Raw genomic sequence first — 10,559 nt, forward strand, 5'->3', positions numbered from 1 at the left:
TAGCCCTAACAACTTTAAAGAGAGCTTTTAAATTGTGAAAGACTAATTTACAAAACAAGAAAAACCCAAGGATTGGAAGTAGGGCAGACTACAAAGACTTCTGTTCCAACTTTCAAAGTACTTCTACAAACATTTCTTATTCCCCTTATCCAACAAGAGTAGGCTAAGTTTCCTTCCACCTTGTATCAACCAGACAGCTCTTACTGACCATAAGTCAGCCTAACCAAAGTACTTAGAATTATTTGGAGGAACCACAAATAGAAAAAAACCTTTAAGTCTCTTGGAAATACTGGGAGAGTAAAGCCTTCGTTCTGTATGAGACTATGGTCATCAGACTGGAACCTCACTACATAAGTATGTTAGAAACACTGATAAGTATCAGAGCAGTCACATGCTGTTCAGCTGTAGAACAGAAGCCCATACTAGGATACATTCCCAAACTTTGTGAAATAATTACTTTGCACAAAAAATCTGTAGTAACACTGAGCTTAAAAATTCTATTTGCTATTTCTTTTCATTAAAGAAGAATGTTAAAAATTACAAGATGAAACATATGACTGAACTTAGTGACTAAATAGCTTAGTAACTAAGCTATTTAACACAGCCTCTCTTTTAGTAATTACACACTTGAAGTATGCAAGGCAAAGGAAAAATCGTTTCCATTAATACAGGTACAACTGAGAATTGCAACAACTACCTATATTGGACTAAATAATTAGACACATACATTCTCTCTATCTTAACATCATAACTGTTGCTCCTCACTGACAAACACGGGAATATGGTGTAACAGTCCTTCAAATAAAGTCTTACTGTAAATTCAAGACACAAAATGCTTTTATGAAACAAGCATGACAGTGCTGGAGCAAGCCCACAACCAAAGTTGTTCTAGTTCTGACTAACATGACAGAAGTCACATGTTAAAGTAAATTACTAACTGCTCTAAGGTAATGGCAGTTTCATGAGTGACTTCAATTGAGTGAAAATTTCACCTGACAGCTACTTTTTTAACATTTTACCACATACTCTAAAAGAACTGCCTTTTTCTCCCCTCCTGTTTAACACACACACACACATCACTTTTTTTCCACTTCTGATGAAGCAAATACTAATATTATTAACCTGAAACAGAGTACAGTAAGATTAAGAGCTACTTGAAAATAAATCACAACAGTAACTTGTTAACTTATTTTCTGAGAAGTTCCACTTGCTTATGAAAATAATCAAATTTTGCTAAGCCAAAATAATAAATGCAAGCATACTTCCAAAATAAAGCTTGAAACTTCAAAGCCTCAAGAACAAATTCTGTCATAAAAGTTTAGTATCAGTTATGTTGCAGCCTAAAATCAGATTAGTAAAACATGGAGTTATACTCCAAGACTACAAAAACTGCTGGCGTTCCTGGATAATCAGGGACAGAATATGAGACATCGTAAGGAAGAAGCAGAAACAGATGCTCTCCCCTAAAAGACATCAGGAGACAAAGGGGATATTGCTGAGCTGCTGGGATGCTTTGATACTACTAGAACTATTTTCCCAAACACCAATCAGGAATGTATTTCACAAGTTTGGGATATAATGTGACACATATCTTAGTCTCAAAAGAGATGACATTTCTAATGTTGAGAATCTCTCTCTATGGACCCTTGCAACCTTAAACATCAATGCTCCCACAAGGTAGGTGCAGTCTGGGTTCAACAGCAAAAACCTGAATGAATACAGAAGTAACAGCAAGGCACAGGTGTTTGTGAGGAGCAAGGGCACGGCTTAAGGCTGCATGTTGGTCGAGCAAGGGCCAAAGGACCTCGGCATATTAACAGAAGCTGGAAGCCGCGAAAACAGCGCTGGAGCGGTGAGAGGCACAGCCAAGTTGGCGCTAGGAAGTTGGGCGCCCGGTCCAGCGGGCGTCAGGACAGCGAGGGATAGTCGGAGGTGCATCAGTGGGCTCTGCGGGGCACACTGCCAACCCCGGACCAGCGCCCACAACACCGCCCGCAGGCCCGGCACTCGTGGCGGGACGGCTCCGGGCGCAAGAGCAGAGGCGGAGTGCCGGGGGAGAGCGTGGAGCGAGCAACGGGACACGGCGCGGACCGCACCGCGGCCGCCTGCTCTCCTCTGGAGAGCCAGAGGCGGCGGGGGGACTGCCGCGGCGCGGCCCGGGCACTGCGAGGGGCAGGCGCGAGGTGATCTGAGGTGAGGCGGGGCAGGGCCGGGGCGGGGGGGGGGGAGGAGGGAACGGAGCGGAGCCAGTCGCGTTTCCCCGGGGCGCCCAACCCCGCCCCGCTCCCCGTGTGGCCCGGGGCACGATGGCGGGGAGGAGGCTGGTCCCAGGATCCCCGCCCCCCGGGCCCCCGTTACCATTACCCAGCACGCCCAGCGCTGCGCCGCCATCCCGCAGCCGTCCCGCTCCCGCAGGGACCGCGTGACCTCGCGAGATTTCCTTCCCGTCCCGTGTCCCCCCCCGTCACCACCCCTCCCCGCGACTCGGCCCGGCGCCGCGCGCGCACGCGCACGGCCCGCGCTCAGCTCAGACCCAACATGGCGGCCGCGGCGTCGCGCACGTGTCCCCGTCCCCGGGGTGTCAGGCCGGGAGCGCGCACGGACACTCACGCGCACACGTAACGCTGGGGGGGGGGGGGGGGAGCGGGGGGAGGCGGGGCCGCGGCGCACGCGCACGGGGCGCCGCTGCGGGCCAGCTGATTCGAACGGGGCGCGCGAGCCGCCACCTCCTCCCCGCACGCGCTGGTCACGTGGGGGCTTCCCCCCTCTCATTCCCTCCTCCTCCTCCTTTTCCTTCCCCCTCCCGTCGCGGGTTCCGAACTCGGCACCATCCGGGTCCCCCTTCCCCCGGGGCCGGGCCCGGGCCCGAGCCCTCACCTGGCGCCCGCTCCTTGGCGCGGCGGGCGCGGCCGGACCGCGCAGCCCCGTATGCGGCTCGCTTCCTCCGTGCTGCCCGCACCAGGCAGCGGCGGCGGCTCCGCACAGCGCCTGCTCCCCTCAGCGCGGCGGCAGCTCCTTCCGCTTCCTTCCCCTCCCCCTCCAGCCGCTGCGGCAGGGACCCGCTCCCTGCAGCTCCGCCTGCTGGCAGAGGGCGGAGGCGGCCGGGCCGGCCTGCCTGCGGCCAACGGCCGGGGGGCGGCCGCTGCTCGCGGGCGGGGGCCGGGGCCGAGCGGCGCTGCGCTCCGGCATACCCCGAGGGGAGGGCCGGCCCGCGAGGCGGCTGGCGGACGGGTCGCGCCCCGTGCGCCGGAGCAGGTGTCTGGCGGGGCGCCCTGAGGGACGGGCGGCTGAGGCGGCAGGAGGAAGAACGCGGCGCGGCCCGAAGCGGCTGCGGCTGCTCCCCCCGTGCCGGGCAGCGCCTCTGCGGAGGGCTGCTCTACCGCCGGCAGCGGTAGCAGCCGGGCGACGCCTGGTGACTTGCAGGTTTGCTGCGGCATGGAAGGGGCACGGGGAGCGCGACTCGGGCAAGAGCCCTGCTGACTGGAAGTGCTGCTTCCCAGGTCGTACGAGGCCGTTCTTGCCTCTGCGAGTCCCCTTGTCTGCCTCCACTTTTTGTGCCCAAACAGTGGGGCCGTTTTCTCGCAGCTCCTGAACCCTTCCAGTGCTCGTTCTCAACTTTCTCCCTTGTAACTGCCTCTAGGACCACGTGCCCTCGGGTACTCCAACTCTCTAGATTATGACTAAAAATTAACTAATCATGCTTTCAGATTTCTCATTGTTGGTGCCACCACTATTGTGTATGTGATTAGGTTACTTAATGCACGCAGCTGGCTCTAATACCATATTTACATCTGTACTTCTACAGGGAGACTACTACCTGTGGGTTTTTTTTCATTATATACCACTGGTACTAATGCATTTGGAAGAGCTTCGTGTAACCCAAGAAACACAAAAGATTCATGTTTTCTGTCAAATGCTTATGAAATTCCAAGAACCTTTCCATTAAGAATAAGTAACTTTTGGAATCATTAGAAAATTCTAAGCTAAAACACTTTCCTACACAGAAAACTAAACAAGAATATTTTCAATTGCTTTTTAAAACAGTACTGACTACACAGTAATTCAACCGATTGCTACTTAACAAAATCCTAATTGCCTAAATTGCAAATCTAGTCATACAGACACTCATTTTGCAATACCAGTCTGCAGTGAAACCTCGGTAGCTTTTCCACTTTCTTTAGCAGTTCTCCCTTTTCCCTCTCTTGCTGGCTTGGAATTCTTCTCCTGCAAACAGATTCAAAACAAGTAAAGTCCCACAGGAGAGAGAAGGAAATTTATTTTTATGAATCCCTGCCATCCTTCTCATGTAGTCAGTCTTGTGTCTGTGGGCCTGAATCTGAAGAAGGAATGTTGTGGATTGCCATCCATTTAGGAAGACGTTCACTTAGCTAAACAGCTGCAGTGGCTGAAGACACTGTTGCGTTTCAGACAAGTGTTACTGCTTTCACGGTAGAACTGAGTGTTCTCAGCTGCCTCAGTGCAAAATCAATTGAGGGGTTTTTTCCCATGGCCGTTTATGCGTGCAGGAGAGGAACCGAGCTGATCATGACAGCCTGCTGACGCACAAGGCAGCATGCTTTTGCCCCATCTTCCCTGCCCCACAGTCCTTCCCACTGCCCACTCTGATGCTCATCTACAAGCACAGTAAACCAGTCAAACTTCCTAAATCGCAAAGAAACTGTTCCTGTTTCTGGTGTGTTTGCTTTCAGCTAGAAAATAAGCTGCATTGGCTCGCTGACGAGAGGAACAAGAGAGTCAGCATGTGAGGGGGGAGTGAGGGACTGTTGCCAGTAGAGGGGAGGAACAAGGCAGTCTCTTTTGGAAGCAGTAATTTTTTGGCAGTAGGATTAAACCAGTCAAACTATATTGTCTAACCACACCCTACACGAAGATTTGCCTTGAATTCACTGAAGAGGACTTAAATATTGTGTTTTTCCACCTTGTCTAAGAATGCAATGTCTAGTGATAGGATAACAAAGAGAACTGTTGTTAATGGTGTGGTGTTTCAGGTAATGGTTCCTGCTAATGAAAGTGATACTCCAGAGAGCTCTTGCCCCACTTCTACATGCCCCCCGCTTTTCCCTGGATTGAATCCAGCTATTGTGTATCTACAAGGTAGTTTGGCTCAGCAAACCTTCCAGAGAAAAACTAACAATATGCAAAGAAGAAAAAAGCAGTGTAGTAAGGAGTGAGATCAAGCAGGTTTACTAACTAGGACCTCCACCCAAGAGAATTTACATTTCAAGCTGGAGAAACCTGATTTGTTTGAAGCTGCCTGGGGCTCTATATCCACTCTGTTGTCCCCACAGTTCAAAAATCTATTTTCCATCCATTCATGCTCTCCTGAAGCCCCTTCCCCACAGTATTTTATAGCAGCTTTTAAATAATTCCCAAGTATAAAGGGACATGCTCATGCCTAGCAGCACCACCTTGCTTTCTCCAATACATTTTCATTTCCAGTCTCCCTCCCTTGTATCCAAACTATATAACATTCCTTAGTCTTGTGGGAGCAGTTTTCTCTGTGCTACAGCATCTATCTTGTACCAATAACTGGTAGTTGTATTTATTATGGGCAGCCGTGGGTGTTACACATTTAGAGGGCAGTAACAATTTTTCTGGCATTATCAATGCTGGTAGGAAAAAAATTCCCAAAACCAAACTGAATCCACTTTTCCGATGAAGGGGATATAGTGGTAATAATGGCTTTTCAGCATGTTACATTGGAACAAGCTAAAGAATACTAGATCAGCCCTGCTCCCGCAAATCAGTACTTCCTACAAAATCAGGAGCTAAGATACTTTATATCCTTTCACAGCACTGAAACCTCAGTTCATATGTGGAGAACTGCCCCTGGAGACCACAAGGTCCAGCTTTGAAGGTGTTACATGTCTCATACTTTCAGCAGCAGCATCACTATTTCTGCCTCTCTTAATCCATAAAGTAGTAGCTTAATTGCTTCTCCTATTATTAGATCACATCAAATGTGATTTTTTTTTTTTTCAGATAAAAGATTAACAAAGTTCACTCCTTACAACTCAGCACAATTGAGAAGCTGATCCTAAGGACATCTAGGTTACTTCTGGACAGCTGTCTTTACACCATGACCCTAGAACAGCATTAACAAGCTATTATTGCTGACTACCCAACACTGCAGTTAAAATCAGGGCTTATGTTCTTGGCTGCAGCTCTAGATCGACACTAACTCTTAAAAAGGATGAGGAAGATTATAGCTGAATTAATCTCGAGTTTCACTCAGGCTCAGTTGTTCTGACTCAAGGGAAGCCATATTGGACTGACAGGTTATGTGGAATTACTTGGGTGGCTGCAGAGTAAGCTTTGGACATAAGCAGAGACAATGTTCCTAAAAGCCAGCTTAGGTTCAGTAGGGTCAACTCCTACAGTGTGACCTAAACGTAATAAACCATCGTGGATTGCATGGCAGTTGGTTTGATGCAACACTAAGATGTCTCTGCACTGATTACCATCTCCATTGTGTTTGTAGGTACTACAAACCTACTTTATAAGTGGCATTTTGGATTTTTTGTATTTACATATCTCTGAAAGAAAAAAAGAAAAACCATTTGCATTCTTGAGAATAAAAATTCCAACAGGAGTTACAGAAAATAAGAAAAGGGAAGGTTTTGTTGAGCTAAAAGAAAAAATAAATAATTTATCGGTGCTAAGACCACTTTCTGCTTAAACATGCATCCTTACACAGAAACACTTCATGTTTTGTTACAGGCCCTCAGTTTTGGTCAGTTGTGCCTGCTCTATTCCCTGAAGAGCACTACATATTTTATTTTTTTTCCTATTCATGACACTATATGTAAAGGACAAGTATGGGAAAGGCTAGATTTCCCTGAAGATCCTCATCAACAACAAAGCGTTTTCAGTGGTTTTATCCTGAATCAAAATGCTTTAGAGAAACACAATTGATTTGTATAAACTTTTTAAAAAAATAATTCTGTCTGAAGACAAATGCTACTGCCTCAGGTACAGCTGTCAGTTGTCTTGGGTTGGTGTGGAGCAGCTGTGGGAGGGGGCTGCCGTGCTGATCCCCAGAAGCAGTTCCCAAAACTTGCCCCAGCTCTGAGGTGGACCCACCTCTAGCCTGGCCAAGCCAAGCTGCTGCCTCTGCCATCACTATTTAAGAAAGGAAATCTGCAGTGGAAGAGGAGAGGGAGAAAGTGGTCTTAAAGGGCGAGTTGTGCTCCTCACTATTGTACTAGTCTGTGTTGTTTTCTCTTATGTTTTGGGATTTTATGTTTTTGGTTGGTGGTGGAATAAATTAATTCCTATTTTCTTCCCCAAGTTGAGTAGTCCTGTGTGTTTGTCCTGGAACCATAAATGGCAAGTGAGCTCTTCCTGTCGTTAGGGTGTTGGCCCTCAGTACTTATGGCTGATTGTGGTTCTTTGTTCCTGGATGGGACTAAACTACAACATCAGTTTACATCACAGGCTTTTTGCCACACCTACTAAAGTTTGCAATACCATTTATCAATTCATTAACATAGTAACAAAATGCATGTTTCCAATAATATTTCTGCTACCTCAAATACCACTTGGACAAAGACTTTACAGTTGTGGAAGTCAGCATATCAAAAATAAAAAATTACTAACACCATAAATGAAATAAAAATACACAATTGTGGTAAATTGCACACTATTGTAAGCAGTCATCTTGTCCAATATCTACGCAAAATTCATCCATCCATAAATTCAGAATGCCTGTTTTTATGACAGTTTGCTTTCTTTGTAGGAACAAGGTAGGAGGAAATAAAAGTTTTAGCTCTTTATTAAACAGAACAATCTCCAGTAATTGAAAAAGAATATGTACGTACAGTAGACAATTTAAGAGTTTTACAACCCACAAAGCCCACTGCAGAGTTGATTTTGATTACTGAAAAGTGTCATATTCCCTGCTGAAAAAGCAAGTTGCAAATTGCAAAACTTACATGAATTTAGGAAGTTAAGTGTATTTCCTTTATGACTGTAAAGTATGGACAATCTAATTCAAATTGGTCTAAAATGTTAAGTAGATCTTGATACTTATTTTTAATAATTAGACTATATTCAATACAATATATAACCATTCCTCACGCATTAAAATTTTTATTATCACACATTTGCCATTTAAATGGCTTTTTCTAACTTCAGCAAAGGCTTCAAAGTCACCTAGGTCTAAAACAATTACTATGGCTGTAGTGCCCTATTTTAAAAAAAACTATTCCAGGTGAGAACTCTGTAAACATAAAAACAGTATACCAAGAAGGAAGCTCCTTGTTTTTCAGAACATATTCTCCTTACTAGTTTTAATGCTCAAGAGTGAGGTTTTAGATTTCAAAACTGAAATATTGATGGCTAAAATATTTCAATCCACTGTATTTATTTGCCTTATTTCAGTTATTTTGAGCATCTTATTAGAGCTGTTAAACTTTAACTGAGTCTTCAAAAAAACTGAAGTCCAGAGACTTCCAGGTTCTAGAAGATTTAACATATGCAAGATAGGGAAATTTTGACTAAATGGGATTAGAGTGGGAGATGGACGTATGTGGGCATTGGTGTTTCAGCCTAAAGTGAGTGAAAAATTGAAGTCCACATTAACAGTTTACCTTACTGGAGGTGTTCATACCAGCACTGATTTTAAGAGTTAGTTATATTGCTGTGGATTTTTTACTCCTTACAGATGTTATGAACTCCTATCCAAACAATCACTTGTGTTTTTATCTTCTCCTTTACAAATTTCTCTGTTATATGTATGGAACAGTCTCAGGTATTAGTGGTTCTGCATTAGTAGTTTGAATTATGTACAACATATATAAAGATGGGTCAGTTCATGAAATATCTGTTACTGTTTTGACTACCTTGTATAATCCAGCAGGTCCTAGACCACAAAAAAGTGTTCTACAGTTACTCAAAATGAACAGCATGTGCTATGTTTAATGTAAATCAGAAAAACACAGACCAGAAATTTTCCATTAGGATGTAGGTGTCTCCATAACTAAATAAATGCCTATCAAATTTCTGCTTAGCCTTTAGGCACTTTTTTTCTCCCAAATAGAAAAGCTTTTTAAAGACAAGTCTAGCTTATGATTAGGGGCCTCTCATACAGGATGTGAAGGATTCATTTTTATTTAAATCTAATGGCCATGGCACAGGAGTGGACACTGGCACCACTGAGAGTTTAAGAAGGAGAGATCTCTCTTCAGCGCTTAAAGCAAGAGTGGAGGGTAGACACTTTTGTATTTAGGTTAACAGTGCAATCAGGAAACATAACATCTTCTGGAGGAGGCTTGCAGAGCAGAAGCCCAGAAAGTGCCTCCATTACTGTACCTTTTTCAATATTTACAGAAAGAGCTCAGGAAGACTAGACTCTGCACTTGAGTATGCAAAGTCAAGGTCACACATGAAGTTCAGATTGCTGCTGATCTAGTTTCAAAGATAAATTACCTCTGCTACCCTGCTTGGTTGGAATGCAAATTAATTATACTACAAACAAACACGGTACATTTCCTTTACTAAAAATTATTCAGAAAATCGGACACCGTTTTCATGGCTAAATAGTGTCTTATTTCTTGCTTCTACAGTTAAATTGTATAGTCAGTCTAAATATAAAAAAAACTCAGTACAGGACTAGAAATGTAACCGAAAATATTGTCTAATTGAATAGCTGCCTATCAATTACCATTATGGTATGTATGAGTGCATTTCTTTTGTTGTAACTGAAAATCTTAAAGTAACCTTACTTCTGGTCCTAAAGAAGTGTTCACATTGGTGGAAACAACCAGGCATTCACAACCTGAGCAAGTACTGCATCTCTGTTCATTTGGGTTTGGCATTTTAACAGGCATCCAGGGGAAGGGAGTAGGGGGGAAAGCAGCAATGCATCACCATGGGAACCAGGACATCTTGTTTCATCATGTACATCAAAAAACATATTGGACGGAACAAAATTAGTCACCTAGAAAAATATTCAATTCTGGGCAAAAATCAACAACATTGAACCTGAAAAGATCTTGGCATTGTCCTGTGAGAGGAGACAAAAATTGCTATTTTTCATTTGGGACAGCTGATAATTTATTTCAAGCAAAGTTTTATCTTACTTGTAAGGATAAAATGCTTCCTCTTCTCTGCCCTCTTTATTATTCTCAACAAAGCAATTTACTTTCTCATGTGGTAAGTTATGCCAAAAATGTATCTTAGTAAAGTTCTTAATGTATAAGTTCTTTGTGAGTTCCGAGTGAGAAAGAAGGAACGTATCTGGAAATGAAATCTCCTAACTTCATTTATATTATGAAAACATTCTCTGGATGGTGACTGCTTTATTTTTGCACTTCCCATGCTGATGAACAAATGACTAGTAAGAAAAATAAGTGACATGCGATTCATGAGCATATCTGCATATCAAAACTGCATAAATAACCCATGTATCCCTATTACTCTAGCTTCACATTTTACTGACAGTTTTATTTCATAATGGTATATAATCAGTAAGTTCTTGACTCTACTTCCTCATGTCCACTCATTTCTACCACCAGAACTTGTATTTTACCCTTTTA

At 44.2% G+C, this 10,559-nt stretch overlaps 1 protein-coding gene across 3 annotated transcripts in view; it reads right to left on the reverse strand.

Moving 5' to 3' along the window:
• Window positions 1-3,021, reverse strand: part of ZZZ3 (zinc finger ZZ-type containing 3) — a 60,117-nt gene extending 57,096 nt beyond the window's left edge. The window contains exon 1 of one of the 3 annotated variants that reach the window (XM_062003407.1): window positions 2,878-3,021. The gene's annotated coding sequence lies outside the window, so the exon portion shown is untranslated. Of the gene's footprint in view, window positions 1-2,358; window positions 2,425-2,877 lie in introns of those variants that run through there. The other 2 variants (XM_062003408.1, XM_062003409.1) reach the window with 2 other exon arrangements.
• Between the last annotated feature and the right edge of the window lie 7,538 nt (window positions 3,022-10,559).

The sequence above is a fragment of the Colius striatus genome, chromosome 10 (assembly GCF_028858725.1).
Source record: "Colius striatus isolate bColStr4 chromosome 10, bColStr4.1.hap1, whole genome shotgun sequence".
NCBI classification, from domain to species: Eukaryota; Metazoa; Chordata; class Aves; order Coliiformes; family Coliidae; genus Colius; species Colius striatus.